The 23905-nt window shown below is 39.4% G+C and overlaps 1 protein-coding gene across 7 annotated transcripts in view; it reads left to right on the forward strand.

Moving 5' to 3' along the window:
* Positions 1–23905, forward strand: part of FGF13 (fibroblast growth factor 13) — a 296379-nt gene that overhangs the window by 152245 nt on the left and 120229 nt on the right. The gene's annotated exons all lie outside the window — the stretch shown is intronic.

Here is a 23905-nt window from a genome sequence, read left to right on the forward strand (position 1 = left end):
ATCTATTATATGTTTGTCAGCCTATAGGATTTTCTGCATTACCCTGAAACAGCCTTGTAGAACTCACCTGTCGACCTGTTCCAAGAAGGGTTGAGGGTGGGGCTTAACCAATGGGGAGAAGTGTGAACCAGGGAGTGGGAGGCTCCTGCTGCAGCCAGTAGTTTCCCAATTAGAGATGAGCGAAGCGAATCTGGCGAATCAAGATTAGCTGCAAATCGTGTTGTTAATTCACTTTGTTCAGTAAAGCGAATTCCCGCCTATTTGTTAAGGAAATTTGTAGAAAAACGAAATGGCAGCACATGCTGTCTGGTGCGTCACTGGGCAGTAGAAAGTGATTACCATAATCTATAGTGCCTATCCAATCAGCTGCAGGCCCCTGTGTGATGTCAGCACCTCCCCCTCTATATAAGGAGTTCGGTAACAGAGGTGGCCAGTCGGCTGTGTGTGGAGGAGAGAACAGGATGGCAGCAAGCAGTTACAGCAGAGCAGGGAGAGACTAAGAGAGGGATATAGGGACAGAGAGAAAAGGAATGGCGGAAATTGGATGATTGTGATTTTCTGATTTTTGACACTTCTGCCCTTTTGTAATAGTCCCAGTATTGTAGCTACTATAGTATTGGCTGTTTCTAAATTAAATTTGTTAAGATTCGATTTGCAAAACTTAACAAGTTTGACCAAAAATTTTGAAGCTTGTGAAACAAATTTCCAGCTGCTTTGCTCATCTTTACTCCCAATCAGATGCTGATTAGTGAGGAGTAGGAGGATGCAGAGATTCATTTTATATTTTTTAGTTGTCGGGATAAATAGGATTAAATAAAAGTAGGAGATTAAGAGATAAAGTCCATATATTTAATATTTTTAGGCATATAGTTAATCAGTAAATTTTGCTATTGTTTGGTATATATACATGGAGTAATTCTCACTGAAAATTTCATGTGGAATCCGTCGCTTGTCCTGGGTGCTCCGGCTTCCCTCTCCATCGGCTCCAGAGACTCTATTCTATGTTTGGACGGATTCCACTGTCCGCCCAAAGAATTTACATTGTCATTTCTTTGGGCGGACAACTGAATCCACCCGAGCATATAATGCAGCCCATTTGACGGTCGGAACTTCAAATGAGAATACCGGAGAGGGAGCGTTGGATTCCGCACGGACTTTTCAGCGAGAATTACTCCGTGTTCATACAACCTCAGTTATTAAGACTGTATTGGTTAGCCTGGATGGCTCCAAAACGAGCAGTTCACTTCCATTAACGTGGTAGATGACTTGTGACTCCCACTGTTTCAAAACAAAGGAGGGGCAGTGCTCCGCTGAGCCCTCTGGACCTTTTTTGTTTGTTTGTTTATTTGTTTTTTACTCAAAATCCTTGTCATCAAAATTTTACTATGGCCTGCTATGTGCAAAGTTACAAAGATATCTGAGTTAGTAAGGAAAAAGGCTATGTATAAGAGGAATATTAAACCATTCAGGTGGTTGTGGTGGGTAACAGAGTGTGGACTTTGATGATGACATTATTCAATGGTGATCCTTACCTTTGAATGATGAATCCCTCAAGCTTTAAGCCATGAAAAGGAAAATCCTCTTCCGTGAAGGAGTTTATAGTTTTGTTGCCATTTTAAACTAATTTAGATGTAGATCTGCAAAATGTTTTGATAGTATTTATGTTTTTGTTGAAGAAAACCAAGCACCTAATTGAACTATATTCCCTGACAGTACAGAAAACTAGCTTACGCAAGCCCCCCCCCCCTTTTTTTTTTTGCTATTTTGGTGGAGTGTGTGTAATCAAAATTCCATTTTAAAATATGGTTTGCTTTCGATAAACATTTTTAGGAGTTCAGCCTAGATATCTGACTGAGCATAAGGTGCCTGGGGGGATTAAACTAAGTGGGAGTCTGCCAAATGCTTGAATGGTTAGAGTCTTTGGAAAAGCTTAAGTTAAGGGGAAGCATATCTCTATATTGTAAGCATTGCTCGCTATCATTTCTGACCGCAAAACAAATGTATTTCAAGCTTCTATAGAAGTATTTCCAAGCAAAGGATCAGACTTTCAAAATGTTCACTAAGTACTGTGGTGCCTTTTAACTGTGTACAGTATACTCAATGCATTAAAACAAGACTTTGACATAAGAAGTCAAAGGGGTCCAATACAGAGATTTAAACTGTGCTTGTTCACGTTGCCATACCCCCATCTAGCTTTCTGACCATTTTCTCTGCTACTATAGATAATAGAGGAAAAGGCAGCATGAGCCTTTAGTATTTTTCTTTTCATTGTTTGTTTTTTAGGGATTATGGTTATTGCCACCCATGGCCTAAATCTATAAATTCAACTTGAATTGGGCTTTTTGTTCTCTCAAAGTGGTTTTGTCACTATAGACACTTACTCACTATCCACAATACAGATATCTCAGGCACTTTCATAGACAATAAATGGTGAAACACTTGCGTGATCTTCTAGTCGAGTAAGGACCCTATTCCACAGAGCAATAATCGGCTAATTCGGCCCGATTCGCCCGATTATCGCTCCATGTAATAGAGACGACTGATCATTTCATTAGGCCCAGACCTAAAATTATGGGTCGCCGACCATGCATCGATACATGTACTAGCAATGCATGGCTGAAGACTGAACAAACAGTTTACATTACCTGTTCCTGTTCCCGGTGTTCTCCTGTGCTGCTTATTCCCCAGTCCCGCACCCTGCAGCTTCAGAGTGGCCTGTCTCAGCTTATAGGCCACTCAGCCAATCACTGGCAGTCCTGGCCAGTGATTGGCTCAGCAGCCTATTAGGTCAGACAGGCAACTCTGAAGCTGACAATATTACAATATTACAATATTGATCAGGACATGTAATAGGACCTTAAGAGTCCCAATCGTGGGAGGAGGGGGGGGTGTCCCAGTGATATGCCGCAGATAGCGAACAAGAGTCTATGGTGGCATACACCTGTGGTGAAGCTACCATGCCTAAATGATTATAGCTCTGAAGGGTTATGCCATATTTACCAGATGCTCCTAATGTTAGCCATAAACCACTCAGAAATAAGATTAAATTGGCAAGCCATAGTACAAGGGTATCATTCTGTGGGTCTAGACATAATAATATCCCCTAAAGATCCGGAGGTTGAAGCCAGATTCGACACTACATAGCAATGGCTTAGCCAACTGCATTGCCTGGACACAGATACATAATTTTAGAAGAAACAGAAAATAATGGACAGTATAGTATATTCCACTATATCAGATCAGCCTTACTCAGTGTCTTCTTCCACATATCCAATAATTGTCATCTGACACAGGTAAAAATTCTTCTGTACTTTCAAAGCTATTTTGAGATTTAGACTTCATTCTTGCCAGGTAATATGAAAATATTTATTTTGCTGTTTTTTAGCAATGTTTTTTGCATTATAGAGAGAATATCTGACAACATGTATACACGAGCATCTGTGGGCTAGACTACACAGCGACGCAATAGGAATCAATTAATAGATGTTTTCATGCTATGATATTGTCAGCTATTGTAGACCACCTAGTGGTAGCAAATTATCTCTATGGGCCCAATAGATGTTCTAAAACATTACAGAAAGCAGCTTTAAAACTGTCCAAAGACCCTTATAATCCTTCAGATCACTTACAGTACAGCAAATTGTGTTCTCCTGTACTGAACAGTATACATTTCTAGACCAATTTACAGTGATATAGTCCAAATAATGTATAAAGTATTCTGTGTTACGTAAGAAATGGTTTATAGAACCAGAAGAGTTTACAGAATTAGATGTGATCTATAAGACGTCCTGTCCTTGTTCTGGCCTTATTTCTTCCATATACTTTCAATAACTGGCAGTTGAACATTTGCTCGGCCAACGATTCTCTCTTCCCATTTTCTCATGGACATGCCGGTTTAACCCAATGAGAACAAAAGGGTAGGGTGGCGTAAATCCAGCCCGCCCAACCTTCTCTCTCTATACAGTATATAATCTGTTAGTGGAAAGTATCAAGGTCGCCACCTACTTTAGTATAAGGTTTATGGCCACCCTAAATCCCTGAAGCTTAATACATCTGTGGCCCAGGAATGCTATTCTGGCCCATTATGGCAATAATATATCTAAACTTTGTTCTAAGCAGGTCAGTAGGACACTATACATTAATGTTAATGTGCATAATGGAAAAAGCAGCTGCACTGACCATTCTTGCCGTTCACAGACTTCACTTTATTTATACATACATACATAATTTCTGAAATTTGAGAATTGTAGAAATCACTGTATGTGTCTATATTAAAGGGGTAGTGCGGCGATAAAAAATTATTCACAGACTAACACACATTACAAAGTTATACAACTTTGTAATGTATGTTATGTCTGTGAATGGCCCCCTTCCCCGTGTCCCACCACCCCCACCCGTGTACCCGGAAGTGTGGTGCGCTATACTCACCTGTCACGTGCCGACACCAGTCTTCGATCTTCATTCAGCGACGTCTTCTTCGGGCAGACGGCGAACAGCTTTGACTGTTCCGAATGCCGGCCGCCCTCTGCAGCGTCATACGATGCTCAGCCGCAATTGGCTGAGCATAACTGTGCTCAGCCAATCGCAGCTGCGCACAGTTGTGACGCGGCGGAGGGGGGACAGGCTGCAGCGACTCGGCCGTCCATCCGAAGATGATGTTTGAAACAAGATGGCGGACGGCCCTCGACACGGATCAGGTAATGTATAATGCACCACACTTCCGGGTACACGGGTGGGGGTGGGGGGACACGGGGAACGGGGCGATTCACAGACATAACATACATTACAAAGTTGTATAACTTTGTAATGTGTGTTAATCTGTGAATAATTTCTGAGCGCCGCACTACCCCTTTAAGTATGTACGATAGATAGATAGATAGATAGATAGATAGATAGATAGATAGATTTCATAAACCGTGGTCATAGTGTAGAACCAGCTCGACTGAAAGCAGAAGAACATATTCCCAGAGCAGACTTTGACAATGCAATACCTAAAGTCAATATTCAGGTTTTATTACAGTCATTAAACTTTAATTACGTTTCTAATGATGTGTCTTAACATAGAAGTAATTATAATAGTAATTATCTGAGTTCCTATTGTAGTGTATTATAATACCATGGTGATGTTGGTTCACGTCATAGCGGTGGGTCCCTAAGTCCTTATTGCCATGGCACTTTTCTGATAGCATCACTTAAAGGTACCAAGCAATTATCGGCCGAATAATCGGTTGGTGTAATAGCTCCTGTTCAAAGGTAATGATCAGCCATGTAGGATGTTGGCTAATCTTTCAACATGCTGAAAATTTTTTGAATGATAACGTCAGTCTGCTGACCGTTGCTCCATGTAATAGGATTTCTAACCATGTATCCTGCAGGTCATCATGTTCCCATTCTCAGGATTGATGGGGTTCCCTACAATCAGACCCTTCCAATCTAATGTGTAATAGGGATAACTTAGATGGAAAAATCACATGGACAACTTGCTGCGGATTCCGTTGCTCGCCCAACACCCCCCACCCCCCTCCCGCACTCCTACCTAAAGTTCCACCGGTCCCATAGGCTCCATTTTATGTGCAGGTAGATTCAGCCGTATGCCCAAAGAATTGTCATTTTAATTCTTTGGGCAGACAGCGGTATCCGTCTGACTATAAAATGAAGTCTATGGGATGGGCGGAGAGTGAAGCAGGAGCGCGCAGGGACGAGTGGTGGAATCCGCGGCAAGTTATCCACGTGATTTCCTTAGTGTGCAGATACCCTAAAAAGTCACAGAACATGCCTGCATCACTATCCTATACAAGTTCCAGATTTCAATAGTCCCAAGTGGCTACAGTGAAGCATATCTCTAAATGCTGCTTGCAAGTCAAGACAAATGGCTACCCAATAATCCTGTGGAGAAAACAGAATTAAAATAAAAATATTTATCAGTATCTGATTTGGATTCGTAAACAGAAAATATAAGATATATGTTTCCTTTAAATTCAACCAATACTGCAGTTAAAACCCCTTTCTCCCCTAAATGAGTGTACAGTAAGTGGTAAGCACTGTGCGTGTGCAAGGCTGAGCAATAGACCCTGTCTCCCTTTACATAAATCTGCGGCCGAAGTTCAGTGTAAACATTTTTTATTAGTATTCTGACTGGAGAGAGCTATTGATTGATTTGATGAGGTCTATCTATCACCACGTTTTAAGCACTTTATCAAGCATGGGCTCTGCAGCCTCATAAATCATTATACCTACATATGTATCCTGCTGTGTACAGTAAGCACCGGCCTCCAAATGTTTATAGAGAAGAGCAATGCTAAGTACGGTACGTGCGCTATTATTCCACAACAGATGTGATCAATGATCTTACATTGTGTCTTTCATTATTACTTTAGAGGGAACAGGACAAGAGGTATGATAATATGTTTACTTGGTTTCCGCCTACAGGTTGTAATGAAGAAAAAATAATTAGGTTTAAGGTGTAAGAAGCTCAATCCTATTATTTCATTAATTGATTATCCCTAAGCCTGCCTTAATCCATCCCCTCTCACTACCATGACTAAATATCACAGTATTCCACAGGTTGCAGTGAGTACTTTTGAGTAGTATTTTCAAGACCCAGAAACATATACAGAACTGCTTCATTGCAGAAATCAATAGTCCAGGCGATTTTAAGAAACTTTGTAATTGGGTTTATTAGCTGTAAAAATGCATTTTTATCATGAAAAAGCAGTTTGAAGCTCTTCTCCCTGTCTTCATTGTTCTCTTATGGAGAGGGGAGGGGTGGAGAGAGATGAGGCGCCAAAACAGGACAACAAAGAGTTAATTTACAGCTACATCACCGGCTATCTCCTCTGAAGTCAGCACTGACCTCTCTGACCTCTAAATAGCGGTTTCACACAGCCTTTGTGTAATGGCATATTTGCCTAATAAACCCAATTACAAAGTTTCTTAAAATCGCCTGTGCCATTGATTTCTGCAAAAAAAAAAAAAAAAAAAATACGACAGTGACAAGGACTCACTCAGGGGTTAATACTTTCACACACATAAATCTCCCAATCTCCCATCTCTGGGAATCCGATTCATAACAAAACCATAGGTCCTGTGATTAGATTGAGTGGTAGTTGGTACACCATTCAACCCTAGCGCCTTGACAGATAGAAACCAATCACATGCCATTCTGAGAAATAAAGCTGAGCTATAAAATCTGGGGCTTGGTGGCTGATGGAGATGTGGTCACTGCTTAGACCAAGGCCTCTTGCGATATAACATTCAAATAACTTCCTTGCTGTAATGCTGATACAGGTTCTTTCATTTCTTGCAAACCTGATGCATCAATAGCCCTCTTCTTCCTCCATATGCCATCCACAGTATTGTACTGTTCAGAAAAAAAAAACAACTTTTAAATCAACTGGTGCTAAAAAGTGCCAGAGATTCGTAATTTACTTCTATTAAAAAAATCTCAAGTCTTTCAGTACTTATGAGCTGCTGTATTTCCTACAGGAAGTGGTATTCTTTTCAGTCTGAAGAGCAGGAGAGGTTTCCTATGGTGATTTGCTACTGCTCTGGACAGTTTCTGACATGGACAGAGGTGGCAGCAGGGAGCATAGTGTCAGACTGAAAAGAATACACCACTTCCTGCAGGACATACAACAGCTGATAAGTACTGGCAGACTTGAGATTTTTTAATAGAAGTAAATTACAAATCTCTAGCACTTTCTGAAACTAGTTGTTTTTAAAGATTTTTTTTTATTTTTTAACTACCCATATATATATATATATATATATATATATATATATATATATATATATATATATTTATTTTCTTATTGGTGACAACATCTCTTCAGCACATTTTTATGGTCCCAAATAAAAGGCTACTAAAGCTACTGCTTTAAATTCTAAACTCCTACAAAGGGAATGAGTCTCCTAAGCCCCTTATTATACCACTTCAAGGGTTATAGCTAGAGTAGTATAGTAGTATAATGATACACCAACTGATATAGTTGCATAGCTTTTCAATATTCAATTAAACTTTTTTCTCCATACTTAAACACTAGTAAACACGTATTGCTGAAAGCTACTGAAATGTATTATATTAGTGACCTGGGCTCCCAGTGTCCACGCTTGGCATAATGTGTGCGAAGGACAAATACTCAGCTAGCAGCCTACAAATTGCATCTGGCAGCTATTTTCAAATGTTATCACCTTTTTTTTTTTTTAAGGGAAGGATTATTGACTCTGTGGTTTTACTCAGTGGAGCAATAGGATAAGAAATCAAAGTCCATGCAAAGTCAATCTGTTTTCTAACGTATTGGAATATTAAAAACAATGACTTCATTTCTGCAGATGACAATGAAATATAAGTAATAGAATTAGAATGCAATGTTAATTGATGCCAGATGGGTATGGCATGAGTGAAATATTCAGCTAATAATTTCCAGATGGCAGGGGATATTTCATTATTAATTCAGTCTGTACTATATGATAAGATACAGGATCAGACAGGTTATAGGCTAGGTTCACACTATGTAAGAATTACAGCCGTCTTTCATAAGAATGACTGTCGTTGTGCAAATGTGTTATTTAAAAAATGAAGCAGGTTATTTGCGACATGACGGCCTTCATTTTTACATAGTGTGAACCTAGCCATGCACGTAAGATAAGTGGTCCGATTCAGATTACAGCTTAGATGGTAGAATCTCTGCTATACACTCTGGCAGCTTCAGGTTATCCTAACCCGACACTATATTATGAATGCAAGCTCTTATAGTCTACATCATCACAAAGTTTTTAAAATGGATCCAATTGTACAGTATAATAATAGTTGCAGATAAAGCCTGCCGGGGACTTGTTTGCATCAGCTGTCTCAGAAGGGAGGGGGGCGAAGGGCTCAGACACAGTTTTTTGTGTTTCCAGCAGAAAGCAGCAGCTCAGAACTGGGCAAAGGAGACTGAATAGATAGTAACAAGTATGGAAGGAGTTGTTAGTTTCACCATGGGCAGCAACATATGAAAAGTTATGTTTGAGTTAAATTCTCCTTTAATGGGAGTTATGCAAACTGGTTAAAACACCTAACTCAGCTGCTTACGGCATCATGGCCAACTCCAGCCGCCACAGCCTGACTCTACAGGACGAGTTATCTTGATGCTGCAATGCAGAATAAAGAAAATATGTAACAGTGTAGTAGGCTCTCAAGAAATGGGTGAAATAATATTATAAATGTAGCTGTAATGATTTCAACAAATATTTAATACTGCAATTCATAAACGACAATAATCTAGAAGCATAGAAAAATAAAAATACAATGAAATAAAGATACACGTATATATCTGATAAAACGTCCACATGGACAATAAAAATATCCAATAAATGGTGGAAATGTATATATATAAATATACTAAAAAGAGAGCCAAGTGGTGATCACCGCGCCGGGCCCAGCGCGGTCACCCCACTTTAATAATGGCAGTCCCGAGTCACGGTTTTTAACCTAGGCTCGTATTGTTGTTGAGCCGGTGTACTTGTACTTTAGATAAATAATACTCCTTTTAGAATGAGATCATGCAAGGGAGAATTAAAAGACAAGTAAATGGTGGTGGGATATCCACCTCTCACCCTGCTGGTGATATCATCTGCAGTCAAATGCGGTATTGTGATGGTAATCCGTGAACCAGTCTCTGCAGTCAGCTTGGGAGCCGTGTGATCGCGGTCTAGTGCAACTATGCGTTGACTTGAGTTGTTTGTGGCGTCCGCGTGGATGGAAGCGCGCGCTCCTTCCGGCTGATGTTGTGTAGGGTGCCAGGAAAATGTGGCTCCGGTTCGGGATCTGCGTTTGTAAACTTAGGTATAGTTTATATATAGTATATATAACTATACCTAAGTTTACAAACGCAGATCCCGAACCGGAGCCACATTTTCCTGGCACCCTACACAACATCAGCCGGAAGGAGCGCGCGCTTCCATCCACGCGGACGCCACAAACAACTCAAGTCAACGCATAGTTGCACTAGACCGCGATCACACGGCTCCCAAGCTGACTGCAGAGACTGGTTCACAGATTACCATCACAATACCGCATTTGACTGCAGATGATATCACCAGCAGGGTGAGAGGTGGATATCCCACCACCATTTACTTGTCTTTTAATTCTCCCTTGCATGATCTCATTCTAAAAGGAGTATTATTTATCTAAAGTACAAGTACACCGGCTCAACAACAATACGAGCCTAGGTTAAAAACCGTGACTCGGGACTGCCATTATTAAAGTGGGGTGACCGCGCTGGGCCCGGCGCGGTGCTCACCACTTGGCTCTCTTTTTAGTATATTTATATATATACATTTCCACCATTTATTGGATATTTTTATTGTCCATGTGGACGTTTTATCAGATATATACGTGTATCTTTATTTCATTGTATTTTTATTTTTCTATGCTTCTAGATTATTGTCGTTTATGAATTGCAGTATTAAATATTTGTTGAAATCATTACAGCTACATTTATAATATTATTTCACCCATTTCTTGAGAGCCTACTACACTGTTACATATTTGATTTCTATTTTTATCCCGTTAGCGCCGGGACAGTAGTGCACTCGATAAGGGTGGTTTCCATTTCTATGGAACAGGTGTAGCAGACCTCCTTCTTTTTCTTTGATCCAGAATAAAGAAAAACTGGCTTAGTTGCCCCTAGCAACCAATCAGATTGCACCTTTTATTTTCAAAAGAGTCTGTGAGGGATGAAAGGTTTAATCTGATTGGTTGCTAGGGGCAACTGAGACAGTTTCACTTTATACCATGTTTCATAAATCTCCCCCTATATCTGTATATACAGACAGTATTGAAATTTATTATGCTGTGTACTTGTGGTGGTATTGTGCTGTATTATGTGATTCTATTTATGTACTGTATATTATTTTTAAAATAAAATGAAAATTAAATGGGCAGCAAGCAGCAGCACCTGTAAGGCCGGGTTTACATTCATCCTGCAATCTGGCAGAGTTTCCCTCCGACACAGTAGAAAATCACTGGAGGGAAACACGTCTTTGAACTGATCCCTTTCATTTGTATGGCCTGCCATTGATGGAAAAAAATGGTAGAAACCTGGATGACAAATGATGCCTTTTTGGCAATTTTTCAATTTCTGAAAAAAAAACAAACAAACCTGGACCGGATGCAACTGACAAATTTAAACACAGCCTGAAAAGACTGTGATACTGGCTCGACATGAGGGACAGAAGAGCAATTCTGCAGCACCTCATATTACTGTTCAGTAGAATGCAAAATTAAAGGGTAGCCCAGAGACTAAAAAAAAAAAAAAAAACAATGCATTGCTTTAATGAGGTTGTTAAAGCAATGGAACATGAGTAGTACAGAAAAAGAACCTATACATTTATTTTATTGAATTTATATTTGTAATTAGAGATGAGCGAACCGGGTTCAGGTTCGAGTCGATCCGAACCCGAACGTTCGGTATTTGATTAGCTGGGGCTGCTGAACTTGGATAAAGCTCTAAGGTTGTCTGGAAAACATGGATACAGCCAAAGACTATATCCATGATTTCCACATAGCCTTAGGGCTTTATCCAACTTCAGCAGCCACCGCTAATCAAATGCCGAAAGTTCGGGTTCGAATCGACTCGAGCATGCTCCAGGTTCGCTCATCTCTATTTGTAATATAACTATATTAAATATAAATTTATTAGCAAAAACTATTTTTTTTTTAGTCCAGAGTGTCCCTTTAAGTACACCAGTCTCACTGACAACCATCAGATTTGTTTCTCATTTTTCTATATCAAGCTTTGATTGTCGACCACAGCTACTTCTGTCTGCACATTTGGCGACTGTTATGCTGGTTTATGCATACTGAGATGTGATTAAAGAAACAGTAAACCTAAAGACACCCTTCAATTAAACAGCTTGGATCACAGGTGCCCCTACCAGGTGCCACCAAGAATCATTACTCTTTCAAACCCTGTATGGATTACCATATCATATGTGACTGAAAAAAATGGACATTATCAGGGATGGCAGGTGTTCCAGGAAGAAGTGTAAGGCTAAGTTCACACAACGTATTTATTCAATTAATAATGGCTGTTGTTGCAAATACATTGCATTGACATTCACATAGTATACACTCCGGCCAGGATTCCTTGCAGCCTCTCCGAAACTCGATATGTCAGTTTTGGGTTTGTGCGGCCACTATTCATTGAATAGTGGCCGAACAAAACTGACAGTGCAAACAATGTAAAATGCGGCTTTGGTCACATTTTACATTGTGTGCTATGGGTAATTGGAATGCAGGCACACCTGAATGCGTCCGCATCTCAATTAAAAATAAATGAAGTCCATCTGGCTGGTACTGCAGTGATGAACTTCACTGACACTGGCCGGTGTCAGTGAAAAAAAAATAGTCATTTTGTCCAACCTCTGTGACCATAACTGCCAAGAATATTGTGCTTCTACATATGCAATGCTATAAATAAGACAAAGCAGTTTCATTCTGTTCTTGTATAGAAGTTGGTATTTCAAGGAATAATTGGTTGAACCTTCTAAGCATGTAGAACTGCAAGTAGCAATGTTTTGAAATCCATCTGTATTTAATTTGACATTGTATAGATTTATCTTTAATTCATCTGTGTATTTCTCCAGCAAAGCTTTGGCTAAGCTTTCATGTGATAGCATTGGCCTCGAAACTGAAATGTATATGCAGTGGGAGGGGAGGGGGGGGGGGTGAAGCAAGGCATTCAAAATGTCACAGAAATTGATTTATTTTTCAGTCTTGTTTTATTAAATGTCATCAGAGCTTATTACAAATTATACCACCTGATAGATCATTGCTCTCATCCTTTCATACCAGTCCCCAGCAGTAGATAAAGACACTAATATATTCAACGTGTCAACAACAGGATAAAATATAATGAGTTTATTTACAGTATGGCGTGCTCCAGCCGAACAAAGTTACCCAATACGTGGCACAAATAGGTCACCTGCTATTCTAGCCATGGAATATACTGAGAATTTGTTTATGTTGATTGAACAGGAATGCAGAAGGGTCAAAATGGGCACAATCCACCGCAGAAAGCCCTAACTAATATAACTATTGTCATACGGCATACGGGAACTTTGAATCCACTGACTTATTTGGGGAACATCCATTGGAGCTCGGCAATTTTTAGATAGCAACACAAAAGCTTACAGAAGTATAGAGATAATGTTACCCCTCCATTATGGCTTCATACAACTAAAAACCTATATGGAGTTATGATGCAGTCAAGCATGAGGACTTAAAGGAATACACCGGGAAATATAGGGGGTGGTATGATAGACATATTTATCATTTTAAAATAAGCCTAAGAATAAGCCTAATTTGTCACAGTTTTCCAGCTTTTGCGTTTGGCCCTCAGCCATTTATGACTCAAAATAAGGCTAAAAAATGATAAATATAGCCATAGGCTTTGTTCACATACTATACTCACATATGTATGAGAAGTAGCCTCTATACGTTAAAGGTATATAATACATCAGCTTACCCATAAAAGGTATACAGACATACACTGCAAAATACCCCCCAATGTCCACCATAGGCATATACAGGCACAGGTGGGGCGGGACATGGTCACATGCTCCTCTATGTCAGCCATCTTATGGACAGACTCACCACAGAGTAGGACAGCACAGCCTGGGAGGAGGGGAGTCTGATTTTAGCTCTATGAGGCACACAGGAAGCTGCTGTGAGTATATACAGTGAGTACACTTACTAATACTATACACTGAACTATTTTACTATAAAGTGGCCAACCCCTTTAACTAGAGACTACGTTTTGTCAGTTTCCAAGCTTACACTGTCCCACAAATAAAGGTAATGTATGGAAATGAACAGAACATGGCATACTGTTCTGTCAGTATACTGGAATATACCCCAAATGTTCTTCCATCTTTTATTTTTTCTTACATGCTTTAAGAAGCTGTTAGCTGAAAGTCAATACTGATACATAAAATGCACTATGAACAATACTTTTTTAATGTTTATATATAAGCTTTCTGCAAGTGTATGACACATTTGTCTATAAAAGATACAAAACATAAGATATATAATGCATGTAAAAAATATAAACATGTATGAATAGAATAGAACTGAAATAAAAAAATAACATGAAATTCCTGTTTTTGAAGGGAAAAAGTGTAGATTTTCTGTGCTTAAAGTGTCACTGTTCTTATAACTTTTAAAATCTAAATCAACAGTAGATGTGATATACAGAAAGTTTCCAATATACATTCATTATTTTTTGTTGTTATCCTGCTGTAAAACAAAAGCAGAACTTCAGGCCAGAAATCCAGGTCCAGTCTCCAGAAGGCAGATTTTCTGGTTGGAAAAAAAAAAACAGACTAAACACAGGAATTGCGGCCAGTGCAGAGAGTTACGGCTCAATGTGTCCATCAATTACATGTCTGTCTTCTCCCGGTGAGTGCTCAGATGGTCTGGGATACACAGGACTTCCTGTTTTCTGAAAACAGGAAGTGTTGTGTTTTCCATGATAAATAAAAAATAAAAATAATGAATCTAAATTGCAAACTTGCTTTATATCAAATCTACTGTTGATTTCAATTTTAAAAGTTATAACGACAGTGACACTTTAAGCTACATAAATTCATGCATTGATTTGGTTTTGTAGATGCTATAACTAGCTATAGCAAATTTTTAAAGGGCTAAATTAGAGGAAAAGTATTATATTTGAGTAAATCCCATACAGCGCTGATCTCGGAGGCTTATCTCTTATACATTATCTGAATATCTCTCACTTATCCTTCATCTACCTATAAGAAATATCAAGACTTAAAACTAATCTGTAAGCTGGTTTAAATATTCCATTCAGCTTAAGCAACATTCAGATACATATGTCATATCATTGGTATGTGAGATAACATTGTCGCACAGGAGGAAGCCACTTAGAACCTTTAATAACGGATTACACGCAACAGCTGCTTATGATAAACTGAATACCACTTCTCCAACAGTTTAGGGACAGACTTCTAAATGTGACTATGGCAAGTCAGCGTACTCATAGTCCCTTTTGCTACTTTTTGGTTTAGATTACATTTTGTGGATTTAAATAGGTTTTCCAGTATGGTCGATTTTTATCAATCTGCTCCAAGTGCTGTTCCAACACTGCCTGGTCCCCACCAATGTCTTCTTTTCGGCACCATCTTGATCTAGAGGAAATGAACATACAGCCAATTACTGTGTGTGTGACATGCAGTGATTTGATTAGCTGGGTGGGTATCAGTAACCCACCTAACCCTCTGCCAATACTGCCCTCTGCTGTTGCTCTGGTACCATTTCCAGCCATCTCTCAGGATCTGGGGACACCCTCCCAGGCTACCAGATTAATGGGCATGAGGCAGCATTATTCTGTTCTCCTTCACGCTGTGAAGGGATAAGGTGCAATAAGGAGGGTGGAGTGCTGGGCCAATCCGGGCCACCACAGATGCAACAGGGCTTCTAAGTTAGGTATTTAAAGGGGTGCCTAGCCTTTTAAAACTTATTATATGTTGATGCCCTGGTAGAGAACATAAGTATGCTATTCTTACCTCTCCGCACTCCCCCAGTATCCTCCAGCGGCACCTTGGGGTCCCCTGCTGAATGGATTTGTCTCGGCAGTGACAGCCCACTTAGCCACTCACTGGCTGAGACGGCACAGCGCGGCAGTTGCTATTGCCCAATGATTTGGACCTGACATAACCATGTGATAGTGACCTTGTGTATCTGATCTGTTTTCTCTATTTGACTATCTTCCTTTGACCTTTTGGCATGTTATCTTGTACTTTCAATGTCTTAGGTGGACATTTATCATGGGAAAAATGCTTATTTTTTGTCGGGAAGTGGCCAGATGCGAATAAATTTATTTGCAAATGGACGTTTTGTGAATAAATATTCGCATCTGGCCATTTTCTGCCCGGCACGCCAGAGGGGTGTGGAGAGGGCGGAACAAGGGGCCCGGACTCTGGGTCCACTCAATTCATCATTTTTTTTGCCACAAAATAGTCAGGAAACCTACAGTACTCCAGCTCCGAGCTGGTGTACGTTTCCTGGCACGCGCACTGGTGCGCACAGGATTTATGTAGAAGCGCACCGCACCACTGTACTGTCGGGGACATTTTTAAGTCCGGCGCAGAAAACAATGGACTTAATAAATGTCCCCCATAGTGTTTTTGCTCATACATTGTGTTGACCCTGTGTGTCTGATCTCTCTCCCATCCTCCACACTTATCCCATTGTAGGAAGTTGGTGAGAACAGGGCTGCACTAATCCCCACCTACAATTTTTTTTGTCTAAAAAGTGTGCCCTATAGTGTTAATAATATGGTATTTTAATAATTTATGACATATGACAGTAATGAGCATGGATGGAAATAATCAACCAATAATCGACCAATGTTGATTATGATTCCTTATATGTTGTATGGCGGCATACTTACTCCATACAACTCTGCAATGTGTAGCCATGGACATTCTACGAGCAACCGTATAGTTCCCATGTATGGTATCGCATTTTGGAGATAATCTCCTCTAGAAGCAATGCTTCTATTGAAGAACAGCATTATAATATGACATAATTTGGTGGAGCGCGCTGTTATTTTTCTTCTGTGCGCATGGGCTTAAATATTGTTGTCCTTTTTATAGTGCAGATACCCCTGCCAAAAGCCGGTGAATCGGAATGTCACAGCTGTCTGTAACTAGGGAACCACAAGGTTAACACGTGTTTTCCATTGCGCTGGGCAAAACAAATCATGACATTGCAATGCTTAGCGAGGCCTAAAATCTCCTCAAGTTTCTCTGTTTAGTTTTCAGGATTACTCTAGAAGGTATGGCATCTGACCCCATTACTATTTCTTTAACTGAGAACAATTAGAAAAAAGAACTACGGTAGATTCCCTCAACTATCAAGAAAACCCTTAGCGATACTAGGGATTGCATTTGTACCTACAGTATTATATTTTGTGGGTCAGGTTGGTTACAATGGTCCTCTGGATATATTAGAGAACACCAGCATAATAAAATATTTTGCATCAATAATACTGTGTGTGAACCCAGCCTTATGCTGCTTTCTTTATATAGGGATATTTTGCATCTTTATTACATCCAGTAAAATTAGTACAATAGTAAAATGTAAACGGGGCTCCATCTATTAGGCTATTCACATATAAAATATATACATTTTTTTATGCAAGATATACTTTTTTGCGTTTCTGATAGGATACGCCCAATGAAGTCTATGGAGAGGGATAAAACTACAGATGTACCCATCAGTATATGATCCGTATTGCATCCGTATTTTATCGGTATTTTCATTTTTTGTATCTATGTAATTCAGCTTCTTACCTATAAGACCCGTATCAGTATGTACAAAAATACAGATACAATACTGAAAAAATACTGAAGGAAGCAATACTGATGATAGGCTGTTGGAATCCATATTATTGATCTGCTACAGAGATACATCAATAAGCTTGTATGATAATGTGTGTGTGTGTGTGTGTGTGTGTGTGTATATATATATATATATATGCAAAATAAATTCCAGAAGTTATTCTGTTTTCCACTGATTTAGGCTGGAATATTATACTGTAAACTGGGAGCAATCCTGTCTTGATGTACTGCAAGGTTTATAAGAAGAGGCTTCATCTGCTGGGGGTCACATGTGAGGGGAGCTATATAAAATGGAGGGTTTTGTGATCTTCAAGGCCACCATTGCTGAATTATTTGCCTGCCTTATTTGTAAGACAGGCAAATAATTCAGCAATGGTGGCCTGTGAACCGATTCCTGTAAGGTTGGGTTCACACTGCGTTTTTGCAATCAGTTTTTTTCATCCGTTTTTTGCAAAAAACGGATGAAAAACTGATGGAAATAAAGGATGCATTTGTGTGCATCCGTTTTGACCTGTTTTTCCATTGACTTCCATTGTAAAAAAAAGGATCAAAATGGATCCGTTTTTTTTAACAGACACAAAAGTAGTGTCAGCTACGTTTTTGTGTTCGTAAAAAAAAAACGGATCCGTTTTGATCCGTTTTTTTTTTACAATGGAAAAACAGATCAAAACGGATGCACACAAATGAAAAAAACGGATTTAAAAAACGCAGTGTGAACCCAGCCTAATACTTTTAAGTGAAATCTGGTAATGCCATAAACACAATGAAAGTGAATTTTATAAAAAGAAATGGTCTCGAAACATCAGAAATGGCTGATTTTTATTTCATGTATTACTCTTTATGGGGCTGGAATTAGGAGGGAAAAAATGTACAAATGCCCAAGGCCCCAGATTTCAAGAGGAGTGTTGGTTTTAACTCTGTCTGCATCCTCAGGACACAGTTAAGACCCATTCGATAGATTTGGCCCATTGCCTATAAAATGGCAAGACCATGCACAGAATGTTTGGTAAGGTGGTTGTCTGTTGAGTGGTATATGGCTCATGTAAAAGAAACTGGAACAGTTTTTAAAACACAGGTCTCAATAAATATTTTACCAGATTTCGCACTGTTTCTGGATCTGTGCCAGCTATATCCGTTACGAGGTTGAAGTTATTCTCTATGGTAAGGTACATGAGAATGTCAATGCATCCTATGCCTACATCAGGCCACTAACCTAACCGGCTAGAAGAGGCCTAAAGTGCTTATTGTATTGTGGGATCTGGGTAAGATAAGTATATGTTTTACTATTATATAATACGAAAAAATAAGCACTACTACCTATTAAATGGTCTTTATTTCTATAAGGGGCCACAAAGTTGGGAATTTTTACTGTCCAGGGGAACTGAATACCCCCACACAGTAAGAATGTCCCAGTTTGTCCCTCCATGCAATTTAAATGCCCCCTTTTATTACTTTCCAGTATATTACCATGTGCTTACCATGATCATCTTATCTGTGTCTCTAATGCTCCCCAAACAGTCCCCTTCTGTATCCACCAATATTCTCCCCCCCCCTCCCTCCTTTGGGGCTTTGACCCCTGCACATCCAATATATATTTATGTAGGGATTTTATGTGAATTATTGTGCACCAAGCAGTTAGTCTGTCCTACCCATGGTATTTAGTGATGGAGCAACAATCTGAATCTTCGATGTCTTTTTTTTGAGACATTAACTGGAAATATATGCACTTTGCTACATGATTATTGAATGAACACCCAAAATGCTATGTCTACTCTGCAAGTGCCACAAAAAACTTTATACCTATCATTCCATTATGCTTTGCTAGACATTTATTCCTAAACCGCTTATGTTTTTCCTGTAGATTAAAATAGAGGTAGTATATTCTAGAAATATGCTGCTTCAACACCGTGAGACATTAACTAAAATTAAAAAATGGAAAAGATTTGCTGGAGTATTTTTAGACCGGCGAAAAGTATATCCGAGCGTGCTGCATAGATTTAGCTTGGGGATATTTTCATTTTAAACTGCTAAGGGATATATATGCAAAGCTTGCCCTGTAAAAAGGTATAAGCTATAATGTCAAGAATAATAATTGGGGTATGTAAATAGGGGAAGAATGGTAATAGTGCATAGAATGAGAACAGTCTGGAGTTAGGCTCGAACAATGCTGTTACCTCTACTGTTTGCATCTATGTCTGCTAAGAAATTGCTTCTCAATAGCTCTCCAGATGGTGCAGTTCTACTTTATTCTATGTGTGTAAGCCTGGAGAGAAGTCATCTGATTTGGTTGGTAACAAAAGCACAAGAACATGGTCATGTTGTTGCATTCACTGAGCATAGTTATTACCATATGTTTATAAAGCACCAACATTTTATAGAGTTACTTTTTTGTGAATTTCACAAGATCTCTCTATAGAACACCCTTTGGAGTTAATCCCTTTACGAACATGGGTCATTGATACCGCAATGCCCCAGTCGTTTTTGGACTTCAGCTTATGGGATCATAATGATCCAATAAACTGAAGTCCTTATTTCTGCCCCCTCCCCTCTCTCCCCTGCCACTGTTACAAGTTTCTAACAGCGGCAGGGGATAGAGGAGAGGCCGTGCGCCGGTCTTCCCTCCCTTCCCCGCCGGCCTCCGTAGCCAGGACATTGGAAGCCTGAGGCTATCAGACAGAGAATTCTCCCTCTGTAGAGGGAGAATTCTCTGTATGAAGCCCCATAGATGCTGCGGTCATGCCCAACTCAGTATATATAGGGTTAATTGTCAGCAATAGAGCGCGGTTCTGGCCTGACAGTTGTGGCGGATCCCCAGCTATCACTGACATCCGGGACCCTCCACGGATGACACAGGTGCCGCTTCTGTGCCTGTGTCATCCTGCATAGTAAATAAACATCACCATCGGGCATAGGCTGCAGTGATGTTAAATTACACTGCAGTGGCGAGAGGGGGTTAATGTAAAGGAGGGATGAAACTTATGGTCTTGGCTTTAAGCCAACTGACCAAGCCTCAACCAAAGCACTTGTTCACAGTCTTCCCATTTCATGTAGGACCTTCCAGACATTTCACTCTCCCTACAGTATATGAGCTATGATTGCTGTTTGTAAAAAGACAAATTACTCTGCAGGTGTGTAAGAGGAGTCATCCAGAAAAATTTTACCAAAGTAGTTGGTTATGAGATACATAAAAAACACTAACCATGACTTTTCAACTGATTTTCACAATTATCAAAATAGTTCAGCCCTTGCAATGTTCCTCATCTATTTATAGCTGTTTATGTGTGGTGTTATAATAATGGGGTATCCAACAAAAGGAAGGGTGGTTTAAAGAGAATATAAGAGATACTCACCTGTTGGATTCCCTGTTCCATTCCAATGGTGCCTGTGTCCACGCTACTCGATACGCTTCATGAGGACATCTAGTAGGACAGTGTAGACATTCCCCATGTATCAAGACATTACCAGAAATCAGGGAGCAGTGGGGACCTGGGCACCATCAAAATGTCAGTGGTGGGAGATCAGGGCACATTTTTATTTCGAAGAATTCATTGGGAACAAAATTTTTGTAAATTTTGGTTGTTTACATGTCATCTTCCATATACAACTTTGAAGAATTATCCCAATGCCCTATCACTAGGATATGCCACCAATAATACCAACTAGGGAACTTATATCCTTTCGGCCTATTCTCTACTCATGGACAATGAAGAAAAGTGAAACAGACAAATTTAATTCCCATTCAAGCAGTTTGGCCAGGAGTGTGGATGTGCAGGTAAAATACTTTGTAAAAACTGCTGCTCTTTTATTGTGATCAGTAGGGGTCCTGACCGTTGGATCCCTGTGATTCGCAATGATGCCATATCACATACCATATGCCATCACTTATAACAGTGGGAAAACCTTTAAACAATTGTAGGGCCTAACACTTTTTTAAAGTATTTAGATTATATTTAGATTTTTCTTATTTATGATGTTTATGCCATGTTATATTAAATATAATGTAAAACCTAATAAGCAAACTTGTTTCCTATGAATGTTCCTTGAATTTCTAACCCTAGGCCTGCCCTTATGCTTCTGCTGAATCTATTGGATATATTACGTCAAGTCAAATTGAGGTACATTATACTAGCATAAAAAATGATGCATTAGACAGGAATGGCCTAGATTTCATTGGAGTCAGTTTTGATTGATGTAGGAAAACATACACAAAAAACAACAACATTTCAAAGCACAATTCAAGTCAATTTCTAAGCAATATAGGAAAGTGCCGTATCCTTGCTATTACTATAATGCCAGCTTTGTTGGCATGCTGCGCTTTTGTAATTCCCATTGCCCATATTGAAAATATTCAGAATGATAATTGCTTTGTACCTTATGTTATTAAAAGCGCCAAAGATTTCGTGCCTCGCTACTTTTATACTTGTCAGTATAATACCTGTTAGCTTTTTAAACCTTTTACCAAATACTAAATATCTTGTAAACTGAAGGTACATTTCTGTTAAATTGTCAACATTATAACATATATATATATATATATATATATTTATTTATATTTGCTACTTCTTGTTTGTAGAAGAAGGGTATACAGTAACTTGATTGGGAAACTATTTGTACACATAAGATCAAGATAGACTATATGAGTGTTCTCTTTGCTTTTTAACTTTGAATCTCTCATGAATTGCACTCAACTTTCAGCATTACTGTGGCTTCAATCTTTTCTCTATGGGGAAAAAGTTACATTGCCCGTAAGCTTACTACAAAACCTATGAACTCTTTATTCTTGTGAGGAAACAATGAAGTTAGCCTGGTATTTGGAGTTGCAGAGCCCTAGTATAAAAAGTACGGCCTTACCCTTATTTTTACTTACATGGTTAGTAGTCAGCGGGAAAGTTTTCTGAATAAAATGTAATTGTGTTTGTGAAAATAGGGATTATAGGTTAATAAATCTGTATTATATTGTTCTTTTTATGTATAGTGTTGTACAGTTTCTACATTGATATCAGATAAAATATAAATATTTGAAAGGATTTTACCAAATAATAATAATAATAAGTAGTAGTAGTAGTCTTACCTGTTTCAAATCTCAATGCTTGCTTACAGTTTCAGTATTTATTATGCAGTCTATAATAAAGGCAATATACATTTCCATAGCCAAAGTACAAACATCGATTTTCAAAAAGTGTACCCAACAAACAAAAAAAAATCCATGATTTTGCAGTGGGTCCACTATTAAAAAGTTATCCAAGATTAAAAAAACAAAAACAAAAACAATTGCTTTCTTCCAGACACAGTGCCACATCTATCCTCAGGTTGTGTGTAGTGTTACAACTATGTCCCATACACTTTAAAGAAACTGAGCTGCAATACCACACACAACCAGGGTGTCGCTGTTTCTGGAGGAAAGCAGCTATGACATGCAATTCTAATTTTGGACAAGCCCTTTAATCAGAAACAAAGGCCTTTACATTTATTGCAGATTTTGACTTCTCCAGTGTGGAAAATCTGCAGGAAATCCATGACGACAAAATTGACATTGTAAGGATTTAAAACCCACAATGAAGTTCTTATGCCCCCAGTTTTCTTATAATCCCTTCCACTTTGTTGATACTTTAATCTGGATTGAAACTCTGCAGCATCTCTCTGTCGGGGGGGGGGGGACATGTCCTCAAGGCGTAACGCACCATTTGGGTGTCCAGGCATGATGGGAATTGTAGTGTTACAAGAGCTGAAGGGCGGCAGGTTGTGCCCCCCTAGCTTACAGGCAAATTAAGCTTTAGCCTTGTTAGACATGTTAAGCGCTGACATAATTTATGTCCATATGAAAATTGAATTGAGTAAATTAAGCTACACGGGGTGAAAAGTGCATGGTGGGAAGAACATGAATGTCCTTCAGCCTGATGATATATGTCAAGCCCATCGTATTATTTATTATCATGCGCATCACATATTATCCCCTTCACGTCAGCAATCTGTATATATACGTTCATACTGCACATACCCCGTGCAGTAGGAATGTATATATACGTTCCTGTACTGACTGGGGCTTTGTTATGAGAGTGAGATCGCTGCAGGGAGTGCGATCCCGCTCTCATCTGTGTCCAGCGCCGGAGGTAATGAGAGTCTGCTGCGATCCCGCAGCCAACTCTCATTAACCCCTTAAACGCCGCGATCTACAGCGACCTCGATGTTTAAGGTGCTCAGTGACAGATTAAGCATCTGTCACTGACGGATCGGGACCGCTGTGGGGGTCCCGATCGCTTGTTCTGACAGGCGAGGGTAAGCTTCTTACCTCCGTCCTGTCGGATCGGCGATCTATGTGTAGAGTCTGCTCTCAGGCAGGCTCTATACATCGCCGAGAACACTAATCTATGCTATGCTATGGCATAGAATAGACCAGTATATGCAATCTAATGATTGCATATTTTACAGTAAATAAAACTGTTAAAAAAAAGTGTAATAATAAGTTTTGAAAAGTATTAAAAAACCCCTTATAAAC

This window comes from Dendropsophus ebraccatus, chromosome 10 (assembly GCF_027789765.1).
Source record: "Dendropsophus ebraccatus isolate aDenEbr1 chromosome 10, aDenEbr1.pat, whole genome shotgun sequence".
Classification (NCBI taxonomy): domain Eukaryota; kingdom Metazoa; phylum Chordata; class Amphibia; order Anura; family Hylidae; genus Dendropsophus; species Dendropsophus ebraccatus.